Here is an 18,011-nt window from a genome sequence, read left to right as displayed (position 1 = left end):
CACCACATTATTCGTTTGGCGCAGCAGATTTAGACTGTAGCAGTCAAGCAAACTGGTGATACCAGCATGAAAAGAAGGCAGTTCGGGATCAGCGAACATAAATCCGTCAGAAGCAGAGCGCCATATTAATCCGGAGAAATTGAAATCACCAACAATCAGGATCTCATCAACCGGGCTTGCTTGAGCGGAAATCCGTTCCAGTGACTCAGTATGTGAATCAATCAATGACGAATCGCGAGTGCGGTCCGGTGGAAGATAAACCACGCAAAGAAAAAGTGCGTAGCCAGCCAGTTTGATTCGTACTCACACCTGCTCGACACAGACCCCCAAAGTATCGTCAATCAGTTGCGCTTTCAATCGACGATGGATAGCCACAAGTGCCCCGCCGCCGGTAGCCTTGAGACTGTTGCGTGAGCTGCGATCAGTTCGGAAAACATCGTAGTTGGCACCAAATGCTTGCACTGACAGAGTGCTATCGCTAAGCCACGTCTCTGTGAGGGCGATTATGTCGAAGCATTCATCCGAACTTGCTACCAAATAATCTTCGATTACTGAATTCATACCACCGGCATTCTGGTAATATATTTGTAGGTTTGAATGCCGCGATTGACTGGAAGCGAGGAGCTGATCAATGCTTGCATTAACAAAATCAGGTTCGTACTTGCCGTTGGTATCGATTTGGAAGACCCCTTCACCACTCCTGCACACAGGACCGGGACGACTGGTGAACGCTGGCTGCAATGGCTCGACTGTGGCAGGGGGATCGAGGGCTTCCATAGTGCTAGCTGCAGTGCGTCCCAGGGTGCGATGAGTCATACCAGCATAGCATAGAGTGCTTAGTCCTTCTGTGATCGTTGTAGAGCCGAATGTGCTATGAAGAGACGTGCTCGTTACGATGGGATCCAAATTTTGTTTTTGACATTGAAGATTCACAGCGGCGGTAGAGTTGTGTTCATCAGCAGACTGTAAGTGAAATTTACATTGAGGGCGTGTAGCATCTTGTATTGCTTCGGAAGGACATATACCCTTCTTGGCTTTACCTGACACAGAAGAAGTCGCCGATTCGCCAGGTAAACCTAAATCGCTCGCCGGGATACAAGAAGTTGGACAGATGAGTTTATCCGGAACAGCTTGGCGCTACTGTTCACCACCAGATGGATTCTTCTCAGCCGTAATCCTGATGATAGGTCGTTGGATTTTTGAATTGGTCACAAATTCACGAAAGTAGATGTTCTCCGGCCAAGAGTCTTTGGACAGAGCCTTATCCCTGTATGATTTGCTAACGCCGACTTTGAATGTAATGAAGCTCAAAGTTGAGAGATCCTTGTTCTTAGGAACTAGACGAACTATTCTCGGTTGCAGATTCTCCCCCAGACAATCTTTCACAAGGGTAGAAACTTCATCATCCGTCGTGCTGGGATCGAATGCTGACAAGTAAACCCATAACAGCTCCTCAGGTGGTGAAATTGTTTTTATTGTTTCAAACGCAGCTTTGGATCCACGAATATTTGGAATTTTTGTTTTGAGCGAATCATCTTCCCGTTTGCGCTTAGGCGTGTTTGAAACTGGATTATATTCAGCAATTCGATTCCAAGGCGTTATAGTTGGGGATAGCGGTTTTGAGTCAACTTTAACCGAGAGAGCTTTGACGACATCTTTCAAATCAGCTATGTCGTTCTTTATAGATTTCAGAGAATTGTTGTCAGGCACTATGTCGCAACAACGCGAAGCCATTCTACGGAAATTATCATTCGAGAATAAGTCAGCACAGCCGTCGCACATCCAGAATAGATTCCGTGGGTGGGTTCCCAGGACGTCACGAACATCATAATCCATCTTGACGCATATCATGTGGAACGAATTTCCGCAGTATCCACGACATATGATTCGATCAGAATCATTAACCACTTTTGAGCAGTTCTTGCAAGCCATGCTGTTGATGTAGAAATAACGCCTAGCGGGTATGCAATATGCGCAGGAAAACGCTAACGGGTAACGTGCGTCAATGGAAGCGAACTTGCACGCAACGTGCGACAACTCAACTACCCACCAGCAGATGTCGCTTTTGGCGAAAAAATTGAGCGTAACGTCTGTGCAGTGATAATGTCAAGTGAAAACAAAAATCACAACCAAAAACAATCACTTTCACGAATCACACAGGTAGATATAATCGTGCTTGAAGTCACGAAATTTCAATGCACACGTACTACCGAATAAAACGATATACAGATAAAACGAGAATAAAAATAATCGCGAGTGTAAAACACTAAAAAATCAAAAAAAAAACTATCAGCTCTACTGACGACCGGAATATAGCAAACAGTGATGCCAATGTTTTTTGTTTTACAACAAATTTTAAATCGATGGTTAGGACGTTTCTTAGACAAAGCTGTTTTATCCAAATAACTATTGCGGTATTGATTTCAAACCGAAGTAGTCTTCAGGCAACTTTAAAATTGTGTTAAGACGAATAATTAGTTTCATGTCACCACATATCTAACTATTTTTGTTGAAAAAGTATGATCACTTTTTCGCCAAAAATCGGGTTTTTTGGAATAACAATATCACTTATTAGAGCAAACAAAAGAAATTTTTTTTTCAACCATAAAAAAGGTTATAATTAGACTATAATTGAGCAAAAAAGGACGGATGCGATATTTTTTCGAATTTCATAAATTTGATTTAAAAGAATCTCTTTTTGATATATTAAGTGCTTATATATTTTTAATAATAGAAGCTAGAGATTTGATGTGTTAGAAGAAAATGTTCGTTTTCAAAAATGAAAACTGAAAAAGTTATATTAAAAATTTGGTTTTTCATGGATTGACCCTTTGTAATATGTTTAAATTACTTTCCCGGTGGACAATATTAAAAAGAAAGTTTCGATTTCATAATAAAATACTGCACTTTACAATACTTAACTATTATTTTAAATAGAGGGTAAGATGGTTCTAATTTTTTAAAAATATCTAATATTTGATATTTAATATTTCATTAAGACCAACAAGGTCAGATGATAAATAATACAATAAAAAATAAAACACCAAAGAGGTGACTCCATTATCTGGACTAGATATCGAACCATCAACTCATGGACCGGGGACCAACGGCTTTACTTCCCTTCCGAAGGAAGACGTGACCTCAGAAAAATCTCAACGACCTCGGCTGGGATTGAACCCAGACCAACTGAAATGAGTGGTGGTCACGCTTACCACTCAACCACCGGCACCGTCCTCTCGTTAGAAAGTTATATATACTTTTTACTAAAAATAAGCTATTTTTTGAATAAATATTTCAAGATATGAAAAAATAGCATATTTGCCATTTTCTGGTGATCTATACTACAAAGCATACTATTTTACATAATACCAGCGGTTTTTAATGTTAAGTGCTTTAATGTGAGAAAATGTTTGAAAAAGTTATATTTTTTATATAAAAGTTCTCATAATTTTGAAACGAAAAAAGTGTAGTAGTTGGTGTTTTTAAGCAAATTATGCGGCCTAAAATAATCTTCAAGTCAAAAGTTATAGAAATAAAACCTTTTTTAAGAAACACCCTAAATCTTACATTCGGATTTCTTTTGCAATGTAACGTATAAAAGCTAGAGCTTGCATGTCTTCAGCAAATTTATCTAAAAGAGCTTGCATGTCTTCAGCAAATTTATCTGTTGCTCTACAACTTCATCGAAGACAGTAAAGCTCTATCTTGAACCGTTAAAAAAGTTTAATTTTGAATATTGCTAAAATTAGAACCACCCTAGCATCAGTTTAAACAAAAAGAAGGGCGTTACAAAGTACAACGACTTTGCCAAACATATTGTAAGCCTAAATCATTTAATTTTAGCAAAAAGTTAAAATTCCTGCTAAATTCACATTCTGGACCACCAAGCACTGGAAGGAAGTGCAGTGCAGTGATGAGCAATTTTCAGCGCTGAGCTGCTATCAATCAAAGCAGTCCTGACCAACCGCGATCCAGCGAAAACTCCGTCACATATGTCGGAAATGAAAGTGTGTACAGCTATGAGCAACCTTCGAACATGATATATGAAAGAAGGTTTATTTTGGAGTGTTTTATAGTTTTTGTTACACGAGGGTTGCTACCATTGTTTTAAAATTTCGAGACTAATAGTCCTGACCTGACATTATTTTTAAGTGATCACGTAAAAAACTTTTGTTGTCAATATTATTTCATTTATTAGATCACATCATTCCTGGATATAAATATACTATATTAATAAAATTAAGCTAGTACCAGTTCAGAGCGTCTCATAATTAAATTATAAATATTATTTTGTGCTTCCACTATTCGTCGAGACCCCCTCCCCCGAACAAAATCAGATCGAACATCTAATAATGTAGAGTAGCGAACGCACACAAATTTCAACACAAAAATAGGCCAACCCACCGATGATGATGATGATGATGATGCCGATGTTGCTTCGATGATGACAGACTGATTACGGAACGCTTCCGCTACTACGGTGGTGCAGTTTCATCGCCTGGCAACGATTGCCAGCGAGCCGCTCTATGCGATGCGATGCGATGCACACTGATAATAATAAGATTGATGGAGTTCGTGTGAAGCAGCATTGCGAACAACGACCGACGAGAACGACGCGAATTTTAATTTATTGATTAATTGAGCTTTGATGTTACGGGGGGAATGTACAAGAAGCTCGCAAAAAGGTTTTGCCAATATGACAATACATACGCTAGGATGACTAGGAAAAGGGGGTACGCGTTCGAGCAACGCCCATCATCGAATGTTGTCGGGATATTAGCATATATGTACTCCGGGCCTACAACACTGGCTCTCGACCGGTGTGTCTGTCTGTTTGCTAGCATAGAGCCCCGGTCGATCGGTGAACAAACGGGATGTCATCATGTCGAAAAGCAGTTCATATGAGTGAGTTCAGTGGATGGGCGGGAAGAGACTTGTGTCTTCATCGACAAGCCAGGTTGGCATTTGAAGTGCTGATATCTGGCATGTGCGATAATGCTGCAGGAATTATTATTTAAAACTGATTGGAAAATTGTTAGAATATGGATGGAACCTGTATTGATAGTGTTAAGACGAGAAAATGAACTGAACTTGAAACATAGAAAACACTTCTGTATGTAGTAGTAAAATGGATTAGCCTCCTTTGCTTTTACTCTGACCTTAATATTCTACAAAGTGCATTCTCGCACGAATCAGTTCAATTTTTTTATTTCGATTATAGAATTTTTAACATTTAGGGTCATTCCCCGTTTTTTTTTCAAATTAGTTAAATCTATCTAACCATATGTGCAGGGGTTGGGAATCGAACCCAGATGAGCTGCGTACGAGGCAATCGATTTACCAACTACACTATGACTGCTCCCAATCAGGTTAAACTTTATTCCGGTTTTTTGTATTATTTATGCATCCTAAGATAAAAAATAAATCAAGCATCAGTTTTTTTTCAGATCAAGCACTGCAAGTTACTCGAAGCATTCATCGTGCTTCTGATAATAATTTTCAACTGACCTACCGGATACACACGGTTGAACCAATTTTCTTCAGTGAGGATGAATTGAACGTCAGTGTTATTAGACATATCCACGATGATTATTTGTATAATTTAATTTACTACTAAAAATTATATAAAGCCATTTGGCACTCCAAAAAAAAATCATACTTTGAGGGCCAATCAAAACCTTTTTCCAACTTTTGACCAGGCTTTCGAGAAAATCTGCCACTGTCTCAAAATTGGTTAGGTGACAACAGGAGTAAAACAATATACAAAGCATCCTATTTTTTCCATCATCGGTATCAATAGTAAGTAGTAGGCACAAAGCATAAGATAACGAGGACGAACCTACCGAGGAACAACAAAGAACAAAAAAGACGACGTCTACTGCACACAAAAAAATGCCAAGGGGGAAACTTGTATACATAGGATGGTATAAGTTTCTCGCCCTGAAAATCTAAACGACAAGCCTCGGAAAATGGGGACCGTCTTCTTTGGAATTGTTATCAGGAAAGAAAACCACCCGTGGGCCCCAGGCAGCAGTGGCTGGTAATTTTCCACGCATCAGACAATTACTGAAAGCGTGACGCTTTCTTGGTGCGGTAGACGCGGGAAAAGACAGTTTGCTGAAGTGGGGCTAATTTTTACGTCTAGTTCCGACCGCAACGGAATGAGTTTACATACACTTCAGGAAGTCATTTTGCGTTTTGATTTTTTTTATTATAAATTATAGAATAGCATTTTCATTCCGCTCGAAGCTTCGATGCGTTCAATTCACTTCATTTCCCTAGTAAAAACATCGTCTATGCAAACAATTGCATTTCTGCATGCTCCATATTGCGTATCTTTCCCCATAACTGACACCAGGCAATTGATTGCAGCATTCCATACTTTTTAAATCTGGACCGGTAGTGGTAGATTTTTTTCTCTTCTGAATCGTAGAAAATATATTTAACCGTGTTAATAGATATTGTTCACAATTACCTTTTTTGAACTATATTTCAAACTTTAGTTATGTTTTTAGACAGTTATAGAAAACTGCTGTGAGTGATCCCGCTATTATGCAGTAAGCGATTGAACAAATGATTCCTAGTCACAAAAGAAGATATACACGCGCAATGGTAAATTGCGTGCACAGGATCCGATGTACAATCAATAATATTTGTTTCGATTGGTTTTTATTTTTTTCATTTTGTAAATATATAAAAGATTCACGATTCTTTTAAGTAACAGCAATGGTCCGTGTCAAATAAATAAAAAAAATTGAAAATGAAACTGCAAGTATTCACCACAAGCAGAACGAGCGGGTGCTATAAAATGCAAATATTACGAAAAACTAAGTAAAAAAGCATTGTCCTTTTAGCTAAATCATCCTGTGGTATTTTAATGGTTTCATTGCTTTCGGTCATAAAGGGTGTCCCACATAAAATTGCATCACGAAAAAAACGCTGTAGAAAATAATCCATTGGGTATTTTTCCTTGAAAAACTGGGAAGAAATGGTTTAGCGTGTATCGGAACATTGGACAAAAAAAACTCGGAATCGTGCAGTAAACGGTTAGTCGTGTGATTAAACGTTTCTACTAAACTTTGAGCATCGAACGGAAGGAAAAATGCGGTTAGAATGTACGTTCTATTAATCTTCAGGATCACAAGCGTGTAGTGAAAGTGTTTAAGAGGAACCCCAATGCTTCGGTCAGGGATGTAACCAAAAAGCTGAATCTGTCCAAGTCTTTCGTTCAGAGAGCGAAGGACCGGGAGGGACTGCATACCTACAAAGCGCAGTTGTCGACTGTCATTTCGGCTGTTACCGTGGATCAGTTGTATTAGTTACAGTGACGATTATGCTTTCGTGTGTTGTTCTGCGCATTGTCTTTCGTCCTCAGTACAGTCCATTTAATCAATATAAAAAAATGTGAAGTGAGTTAAAAATTAATGCCAAACGTAAAAATTAATGCTGAACACGAGTGTTGTGTTGGTTTGTCGATATTTTTGTTTTTGAAAAAATAAGGACTTCAACATGCAACATACGCTTGGGGCACGATGGGTCAGCCGTTTAGAGGGACTATAGGTCACTACTGTAATGTAAATTTGAATTATTTTGACGGGAAAATTGTACGTAATTTAGTGCAACAAACACCAAAACGAATTGAAGAAAACATAAAGAACGCAATTGCATCTGTACAAGAGGGTGTCAGTAATCGATTAGCCTCTAAACGATTCAAGATTTGGTTCGAAGCATTACGTGCTCGTGCGAAAGAAAAATGCTCGTTATCAGTCGAAGCATGTTAGATATTTCATATGAATTATATTAATTTATTTAATTTAAGAGAAGGAAAGGAAATCCAAAAAAATACACCGAAGCGCAAACGTAGCACAGTTAAGCAATCACGTGAGTCGCAATGCACAACTTCAATTCTACACTGTGGCGATGACAAGGACCCCGAAGAAGTCATTTCCATGTACAAAACCAGGCGCAGCTACTGAAAAACATGTTTTTTTCAACATGTACTTCTGCTGTTTCATGATTTTCATCATTTTCTTAACTAAATGATGTTAACGGAATTCATTAATTATTTGTGTTAATAATTTTTAATTAATCTGCAGTATTCATACTCTTCAAACAAAAGTTTAAAAGTTCATTTGAAAAATACAAAATCACCGTTGCACCGTGGTGGTTGTATTTCATTCAAGCTGTGAAATTCTGTTGTTAAATTATTGAAAATTATTGTGATTAGAAAAAAAAATCATAACCCATTAAATGAAGGTGGTGTTGGCCATTTTCAAGGAATAAAAGATAAATCCACGATGTGAACTTGCAATAATTTTTTTCGGTTTTCTTCTTACAAAAACAATCAAGCGAACCTAAAATTTAAGCAGTAGAAGGATAAATTATTCCATACTTCACTTCTACTCCGATTGTACTTCCAATCCAAGTTGGTTTTTTTGAATAGTTAAGTGCGAATTTCGAAACATCTCCGCAAGCAAATCAGTCGGTCGAAATCTAATAAATAACCTTATTCTACTAGTAAATAGTGTCGCAATCAAAATTCGAAATGCGTGTTTCTGAAAAACTGAACCCCGTGAACATTTGCTTTTTGAAGAAGAATGTTTTGTAGCGGAAAACGACATGCAACGCGATATCGTATCCGAAAACGTCAAAACCATGATCTCCGTGTATATGGACAATGATCTGACGGAAACTCACTTACATGATTTGGCACCGCGCACTAGCACGGATTATATTAAAAGATTTGAAGCATGGAGAAGTAGGATCCGTCACAAATGGCACTTAGAGAAACGTTTTCCCCGGTTTTCTGAACGGTGTTCGGGTGTTGTGAATGCGGCTGAACCAACCTACTATAACCTTCTCACTTAACTTTCGAGCGTAGATTTTCTCAACGTGTTAACTACATCCAAATAACGCTATGTACATATCCAGGGCAAACACGCACGTGCTAGTTCTGTGACCAGGCACTACGATAAGCAGGGTTACCAAATTCACAGATTTTTCTGTAATATCAGAGATTTTTTCACAATTTTCGATTTTGAAATTTTGGATGAAATTTTTTGGAATTGTGATAAAAATTTCACAGACTGCCAAGTTTTTTTGTGGAGGTTTCAACCTTAGGGCCATTCGCCTCTTTTCGGGTTAGAAAAAATCTTTAACCCTATGTGCCGGGTTGGGAATCGAACCCAGGTGAGCTGCGTACAATGCAATCGATTTACCAACTACGCTATGCCCGCCCCACAGATTTCCACAGATTTTTGGAAATATTGTGATTTTTCACAGATTTTTTGGAAAACTAACACAGATTCTTACAGATTTTTTGTTTGTTTTAGTCATCACAGATGGTAAGAAGATTTTTTTTTTTTGATCGAAACACAGATTTCAATGTGGCATACCTGACGATCGAGCACCGAAACAATTACAGCAAAATTCATCTACTACAACCAACACAAACAAACAACCTTTGACATCTGCTGATACGTCATAGATAGCCAACCAAAAAACAACTACCGAACAAACGATATTCCATGATATCTTCAAACCAATAGCTAACATACCTAGGAAAATAATAAACCAAAAAAAAGACGGCAATACTAGAGTAACTCGAAAACAGAAAAAAATACCGAGCATCTAACAGCGGAAATCAAAGCTGCTCTAGCAACGACGACATATACGCAAACACGAGCGAGGGAGAAGGCAGATGAAACGATCAGCAAACAGTAGAGAGTAAACCTGATCATTGCTCACCACAGTGGAAGAAATTAAATAAACGCAGCGGAAAGCAGTGTGATCAGTATAGACGGCAACAATAATATTCATTTTTTTATTTATTATGAATCGTTTTTTTTTCAATTATAGAGGTTTTAACCTTAAGGTCATTCGCCTCTTCGGGTTAGAAAAATCTCTTAAGAAAAATTTCTAACCCTATGTGTGGGGCCGGGACTCGAACCCAGGTGCGCTGCGTACAAGGCAATCGATTTACCAATACGCTACGCCCACTCCCCATGAGTTATTATTATTATTATGAATTGTGATTTTTCGTATTGTTGAAATGTAAATGATTTTCAAAAATAGGCCGATTGTTATGACTGGAATGAGATGTTGGATAATTTGAAACCAGCTGTCTCAGTCATTAAATCAAAAAAAATATTAAATCAAAAAAATATATAGCGTTTCAGCCTTTACTGATTGCCTTTCTCGAGCGAAACTTTGTTTTTATAGATGAAAACATTGGCATGTAAACAACATCATACTAACATGGTATTACAGTCCGGTGTCTAATGATCATTTCTGAATACATTAAATGGATATACTTGTTAAACAACAAAAAAACGAAAAATTTTGTATTCTGTTATCTTAAATATAGGTTCCAAAGAATATTATCTCAAATTTTATAGAGATCCAAGCAGTAGAAGCAAAGTATCAGCGTTTTTCATCTTGCTCCCTTATGGGGGTGTAGCTTATACTAGAAACTTTAAACGCAATTCGTAAGTTACGTAACACTTTTAGGGGGGATCGGGTACGACAAAATGTGACATGTTGTGTCATATGGGGGACGGTGAGTAAGATAGAACGTTACGTAACATGTTTCCACTGAAGAAACTCGTTGGTTAAATCCTTTCTCGACGAATACCAGAACAGGTTTGAAGAATGACGGTCAGTAACGTTAATCATGTGACACATTCTGGATATATTCCGGAAATACAACATGTGAGTTCATCATCTGTTTGTGGATTTCAGTGCGGCGAACGATTCAGTGAAATGAACTGTGGCAGATAATGTTGATTGAACTGATTCATATGACGCTGTATCATACTATACCTCATCAAATAATTAACGATGCTCAAAGTCCTAAAAGTTTTCTATCATAGGTTGCTCGAATCTATGAATACTCGCTAGTGTCTTGGCAAATCTATATTCTATTTCAGGAGATGGCGCTAAAGCTAAGTTCTTTGATTTAAGCCAACTGAGCGCTTCTAAATTGATAGGTACCTATTGTGTTCTTACTGTACTGTTTTGAGAGTGAACTAAGATATACGTTAGATTGGCCCTATATCATCTATCAATGCTTCTCTCTCTCTCTCTCTCTCTCTCTCTCTCTCTCTCTTTCTGAAAACCGAAGATCTTATCGAGCTTTATGCAACATATGGAAAATATTGCTCATTTTGCCTGCAGTCAGATATGAAAGCAATGTATGGAAAGAACAGATCATGTTAAAAAGAAGGAAAATATCCACAGAATACTTGAACCAATAACAATGAATATTGTAAATACAATAACAAATAAACAGTATTCAATTCAAGGCAAACAAATCATATTCGTTACTAATTCGGTACTACATTCGGCCAAATAACTATTGGGTCAAAGTCAGTCGGCCAAATGGCCTGTTCGGCCAAATGTCCCGTTCGGCAAAATGTCCCGTTCGGCAAAATGTCTCGTTCGGCAAAATGTCCCGTTCGGCAAAATGTCCCGTTCGGCAAAATGTCCCGTTCGGCAAAATGTCCCGTTCGGCAAAATATCCCGTTCGGCATAATGTCCCGTTCGGCAAAATGTCCCGTTCGGCAAAATGTCCCGTTCGGCAAAATGTCCCGTTCGGCAAAATGTCCCGTTCGGCAAAATGTCCCATTCGGCAAAATGTCCCGTTCGGCAAAATGTCCCGTTCGGCAAAATGTCCCGTTCGGCAAAATGTCCCGTTCGGCAAAATGTCCCGTTCGGCAAAATGTCCCGTTCGGCAAAATGTCCCGTTCGGCAAAATGTCCCGTTCGGCAAAATGTCCCGTTCGGCAAAATGTCCCGTTCGGCAAAATGTCCCGTTCGGCAAAATGTCCCGTTCGGCAAAATGTCCCGTTCGGCAAAATGTCCCGTTCGGCAAAATGCCCCGTTCGGCAAAATGCCCCGTTCGGCAAAATGCCCCGTTCGGCAAAATGCCCCGTTCGGCAAAATGCCCCGTTCGGCAAAATGCCCCGTTCGGCAAAATACCCCGTTCGGCAAAATGCCCCGTTCGGCAAAATGTCCCGTTCGGCAAAATGTCCCGTTCGGCAAAATGTCCCGTTCGGCAAAATGTCCCGTTCGGCAAAATGTCCCGTTCGGCAAAATGTCCCGTTCGGCAAAATGTCCCGTTCGGCAAAATGTCCCGTTCGGCAAAATGTCCCGTTCGGCAAAATGTCCCGTTCGGCAAAATGTCCCGTTCGGCAAAATGTCCCGTTCGGCAAAATGTCCCGTTCGGCAAAATGTCCCGTTCGGCAAAATGTCCCGTTCGGCAAAATGTCCCGTTCGGCAAAATGTCCCGTTCGGCAAAATGTCCCGTTCGGCAAAATGTCCCGTTCGGCAAAATGTCCCGTTCGGCAAAATGTCTCGTTCGGCAAAATGTCCCGTTCGGCAAAATGTCTCGTTCGGCAAAATGTCCCGTTCGGCAAAATGTCCCGTTCGGCAAAATGTCCCGTTCGGCAAAATGTCCCGTTCGGCAAAATGTCCCGTTCGGCAAAATGTCCCGTTCGGCAAAATGTCCCGTTCGGCAAAATGTCCCGTTCGGCAAAATGTCCCGTTCGGCAAAATGTCCCGTTCGGCAAAATGTCCCGTTCGGCAAAATGTCCCGTTCGGCAAAATGTCCCGTTCGGCAAAATGTCCCGTTCGGTAAAATGTCCCGTTCGGCAAAATGTCCCGTTCGGCAAAATGTCCCGTTCGGCAAAATGTCCCGTTCGGCAAAATGTCCCGTTCGGCAAAATGTCCCGTTCGGCAAAATGTCCCGTTCGGCAAAATGTCCCGTTCGGCAAAATGTCCCGTTCGGCAAAATGTCCCGTTCGGCAAAATGTCCCGTTCGGCAAAATGTCCCGTTCGGCAAAATGTCCCGTTCGGCAAAATGTCCCGTTCGGCAAAATGTCCCGTTCGGCAAAATGTCCCGTTCGGCAAAATGTCCCGTTCGGCAAAATGTCCCGTTCGGCAAAATGGCCCGTTCGGCCAAAATGGCCCGTTCGACCAAAATGGCCCGTTCGGCCAAAACGGCCGAATCGGCCAAAATGGCCTGTTCGGCAAAATGGCCCGTTCGGCCAAAATGGCCCGTTCGGCCAAAATGGCTCGTTCGGCCAAAATGGCTCGTTCGGCCAAAATGGCCCGTTCGGCCAACTGATCTTGCGGGACATCACGTAGGACTAGGAATTTGATCAGAAGCACAAAATGTGTTTTCATTTTTTGAGCAAGCGTCAATCCGGTGCTAGCTTAGTCCTGTCACTAAGTTAATGTCAGATTCTGATGAGACGAACTCGAAAAGCCTCTCGAATAACTGATTTGAACAAAACTGGTAAGGGAACATATGAGTTTTCTTTTCCTAAAAACAGATTTCTTTCTTTTTACACATATTTTAGGAGAAGAATTTTTATTTCGTCCCAACTCGGTCTCTCTCCTGTTGTTGGAAAAATAAATGAATTTTGGTTCAAACTCTTGTGAACACTTTTATCGTATTTTTCTCGCAACCATGTCTAGAATGTCGGAACCATTGATATCTCATCTGGCTAACGCTCAAGCAATTCCCTTACATTTTTCGTTTAAGAGCTTATTACTTATCTTTGACCCATCTTTTTGGAATATTTTAATTGTAATAATTTTGGAAGCAATTAAAAGCGGTTTTTCGAAGAAAAAAACTTGTTTGCAAATGCCCTCCATTTTCTTTATAATTTAAATTTTCGTAGAAAGGTGGGTCAAGGTCTAGATAATTGAATATTAAGCCCCTTTTCGAATTTTCCATTTCCGATGAACATACGAGCATCAGTCCATGATATCACATTTCATCTATGTTTTGCGTTGGCAAATTCAAAGAGCCGAAGGGGTTTTCGTAGGCAATTAAAAATATTATTCAAGACTAATTGAATTTTGTAATATGCAGAAACCCTCCACCAATATTGCTGCTACCCACAGCACGACTGCGTGTATATAACCAAGCTTGTAAAGCGACTAAAATGTTGCTACTGGTTGCAGCATTTGGTTCCTCTCGACAATATTGATTGAGAACGCAAAATGGAAGCTGACATTGATACAAACAAAAAATATTAATCTAAAAATCCTTCAATCAGGTTGACACGGGTTAAGTAATTTTAAAATTTACTCAGCATTAGCAAAGCCGAACCAAATGTTCCGTGTCCAACAAATAAACTGAACAAACAAAAAATGCGGCAACTCTGTACGGAAAACCTTCCAACCGACAAATACTGTCTACCTGTCTGGCAGGCGTCGTACAACAGCTTCCCATTCCCACCAGCATACATATCCTTTTAGTTCCGTTCCACAGTACCCATGCAATCGGTGCCGGTGGATGTGCCGGTGTGCATAGATAGGTATGTACTCGCATTATCCGTATCTAGGCAAAGGCGCGCATCCTTGGGTACACTGTATTTTTTTGCATAAAAATAGCACCCACCTTTACCGGATCCACTTATTCCATGGCATGGCACTTGGGCACAATACCTCTCCCCCCCGGAATGGTCTAGCCTTGAGTGTCAACCCGTCTTGATTGTTTACATGCACTGGAAAGCGTACTAGCATCAGCAGTACCTCTACATACTTGAAATAACTACTGCGCCGTCAGTGAGCGTGTAGAAAAAGGCTGTTTCAAAAAGAAGCTGTCATGGTGGAGCGATGTACAGTTCAGCTCTGGGTGGAACTTCGTTGATTTGATTATTTGTATTGCGAGGAGAATGTAGACAATGCTTTTAAAGACAATAAATTCCCCGAAAGCGAGCTGCAGACTACATTCCTAGTGTGAAATGTACTCCGGTGATTAAATTAGGCGTTCATAAGATGCCAAGTCTAAAACTGCTAATTTTCGCAATTAGGTCTGAAACGTTTAGAAACTAATCATATTTTAGTTGATGAGGCAGCGATAGAAGCAGTGGCATAATTTCCTTTCGGTACGGTGCTATTATCTTGATACACCTCATTTTTTCACCGAGACCTGACGGAAAAAACGACAGCGAACCTTCCGTTCCAGAATGTACAACATTTCCATCCGAAACCGCTTGAGTCGGCCATCGGAAACTTCCAGCAGAGGGCAGATTCCATCTGGCACGCTGCTGGCCGGACCACTTCGAAACCATTAAAAAACACGTTCGCCATTGTACACGCTTTTCGGCACACGAATAAAAATGTCTTTTATCTCGGTAAAATTACCCCACTTTAGAGTAAAGAAAGCATTGCATCACGATTTGATCATCCCGCCGTCGTCGTCGTCGCGACCATTCTCGCTAGCTCGTTCCGGTTCCCAGTCTTGTTCTTTGGGTGCCTTTGGTCCATCGCTTTTATTCGGTCGCTCGCTCGTTCCGGTTTCTTCAATTTTCCTTCTCTAAATGTTTCTTGCTCATGAAATAAGAAAAAAAAGTTCAGAAATACGTGTTTCATTAATTTAACCTCCCGCTTCTAATTTAGGAAGGGGGAGGGGTTGGCGGTGAGATTCGCTGATTACGCGAGAACAAAGTATACGAATCGTGGATCTGTCTGTCGCGAAAGAAGATGCTAGTCGAATCTTGATAAATGTTCCTCTAGAAAACGATTGGACTCGAATGGGGAACAATTTTCGCGATGGCTTTGTAATCTGCTTAAAGACTTTTTCAACGAATGCTTTTTTGCTGATCACAATTGCAGAATCCGAATAATTCAAAACTCTATCAGAGCAAGTAGTCGGAGAAACTGCACAACGAAACAAACAAATATTTTCATTTACTTTCTACTTCTGAAATTTCATAAACTTTTAACCCAGTTTACCAGCTCAATTCTTTTGCTGTTCATTTTGCTTGCCGCCATTGTGCAGTGTATTACGCAAAGCCTTTTCAATGTGAGATAAATTTCCCTATTCCGATAGAAGAGAACTACCACCGCTGCTTGAACTGCGGTGCGGTTGAGTTCTACAATCCAACCAACCCACCACCTCAACCTAAAGAGACGGGAAACCGGAAGAAGCTGTTTATGGTTCCACTTGGATCTGCCATTGCATTGATTGCCTAGCAGCAAAATGGAAGCGAATAGGCAGTTGTAAACTTTGCAACCTACTTCCTACTTCATTTTCTGTATCACCGTTACAAGGGGGTTCCTGCCCCACTTCACCTTCACTCTGACTTCGAGCGAACAGAATTTTCTTAATTAAAAATCTCTGCGGTTTCGGAAGAAAATGTTGTTGCTGTTTTGGTTTTCGCCTCAGACCGGCACCGCGCCGCGCATGGACGGAAAGGGCAAAGAAGATGCATTCGCGGTGCCTGGGTTTGGTTACGGCCGTAGGTTTTCGAAAAATGAGATAACAAGTGCAATTTGTTTCGTTTGAATCGAAACAATGATATCTGCTAGGGTGGTTAAACAGAAACACTCGAGTCGGTGGTTGTACGATACATTATTTGCAATGAAATACGACGATGTAAGGCGGCCTGAAAGTTGGTTACACCAGGGAGCTGTAGCTGGAGTAATTCTTGGCTGACAATATTAGAGTCTGTATAAAGTTCTCCCAATCTAGAATCGGTACGCTTTGAATTGGATGTATCTCAGAATCTGCTTTGTGTAGAAGAAAACTCAATTGGAAGAAATAGTATATGAGCTTGAGCTTGTGCGACCACCCCTGGCTGCTGGTCCGTTATCGATCTGGACTAGTTGAAGTTGCACAGGGAATCAGTAGATAATTATGCTTGGGAGTAGCGAAACATCTTTCAATGTGCAACTCCTGGTAATCTTAAAGTGTTTATTGATCAATACCGGCGCCGGCCAGGCCCTAACGTAGATCGCGGAAGGAAAGGGAAGGAATTGTTAATCCGATACTTGCTTTTGCTAGATGCCGTATATACTACTGCGCACTCCACAACTGTAGAAGAGGACAATACGGGTTTAACGATTATTATTCATCTGGATTAAAAAATCGAGCTTTCGGCTTGATACGTCCTATCAACTTCTGCATTAGCTAGTGGTAACCCTCAGCAACTGTTTTTTCTCCTGTATCTGGTAATTGAAATAGCACCCTTAGGTATTGATGTATTACTGTCCAATCATAGTGATTGTGATGAAAATCGGTGTTTTCCAGGCCACTATTGCAGATTCCCTGTCAGATCATCCACTTAACGGCCAACTTTTTTAAAAATGGTCCTGTAGAGCTTGGTTCCCAGAAGGGCTCCCTGTCAGAATCACTCACTACACTTGCAGACGATACGGGAAAGGTGACCAACTAAAACACTGCATTCGTTTTTGTGTATCAACGCGAAGGGAGCGTGTTCAATAAATTAATATAAATTCAATTTTTACCCGCGTGGCCCTTTGCATATTCGAGTGTGTTCTTGAATTATCCCGCGGTCCGCGAATCTGATTATGAATTTTCAGTGAACGTTTCAGATGTTAGAAGAAAGTGAGTTCACCCATATCACTAGAGTTCCTGGTCATGTTGCCATGGAACGTATTGTTTAGTGTATATGAGCGTTATTTTTTCTTTTATTTCATTAGAATGGGCCAACTGAAGGCCTATACTTAGGCTGCTAGGACCGAGAATACACAGCAAAAAAAAATGAAAATTAACTTAAGCGTATTTCATGATATCGCAGAAAAACTATTCGTGTAATTATGTTTCACGAATAAATTTACGCTATATATCATGCACATAAAATGACCCCTGAAAATCGTGCAAATCTGTATGTTCCTATGGAAATTTACATTATTCAACTTGCAGGTAAAATATCTTATTTTTACACGATTTTATACGAAACGGTGTTGAGCAGAGAGAAAAATTAACTGCGTCATACACATACATGCACGAGCCGCAACTCAATTTTTTTATCTATGTAGTCTGATTGTTTCTCTAATAAATATTTCATAGGTAAATATAGTTACATTGTAAAAAAACTAAAAAAAAATTTGACGGTCTGCATTGCCCCGTAGGGAGGTCCGAATTACCCATACATTGTAAAAGGATGGAAAAACGTAGTGTTTTGCAAATCGCCACTTAGCGCTGCCATGGAGTGGTGCAAATGAACTTTTATGGCACCAAAATGTAGCTTA

The 18,011-nt window shown here is 40.1% G+C and overlaps 1 protein-coding gene across 1 annotated transcript in view; it reads right to left on the bottom strand.

Annotated features, from left to right (window-relative positions):
* LOC131688487 (exostosin-1) overlaps window positions 1-18,011 on the bottom strand; it is a 501,100-nt gene that overhangs the window by 362,659 nt on the left and 120,430 nt on the right. The gene's annotated exons all lie outside the window — the stretch shown is intronic.

This window comes from Topomyia yanbarensis, chromosome 3 (genome assembly GCF_030247195.1).
Source record: "Topomyia yanbarensis strain Yona2022 chromosome 3, ASM3024719v1, whole genome shotgun sequence".
NCBI classification, from domain to species: domain Eukaryota; kingdom Metazoa; phylum Arthropoda; class Insecta; order Diptera; family Culicidae; genus Topomyia; species Topomyia yanbarensis.
This window is presented reverse-complemented; position numbering and strand designations above follow the sequence as displayed.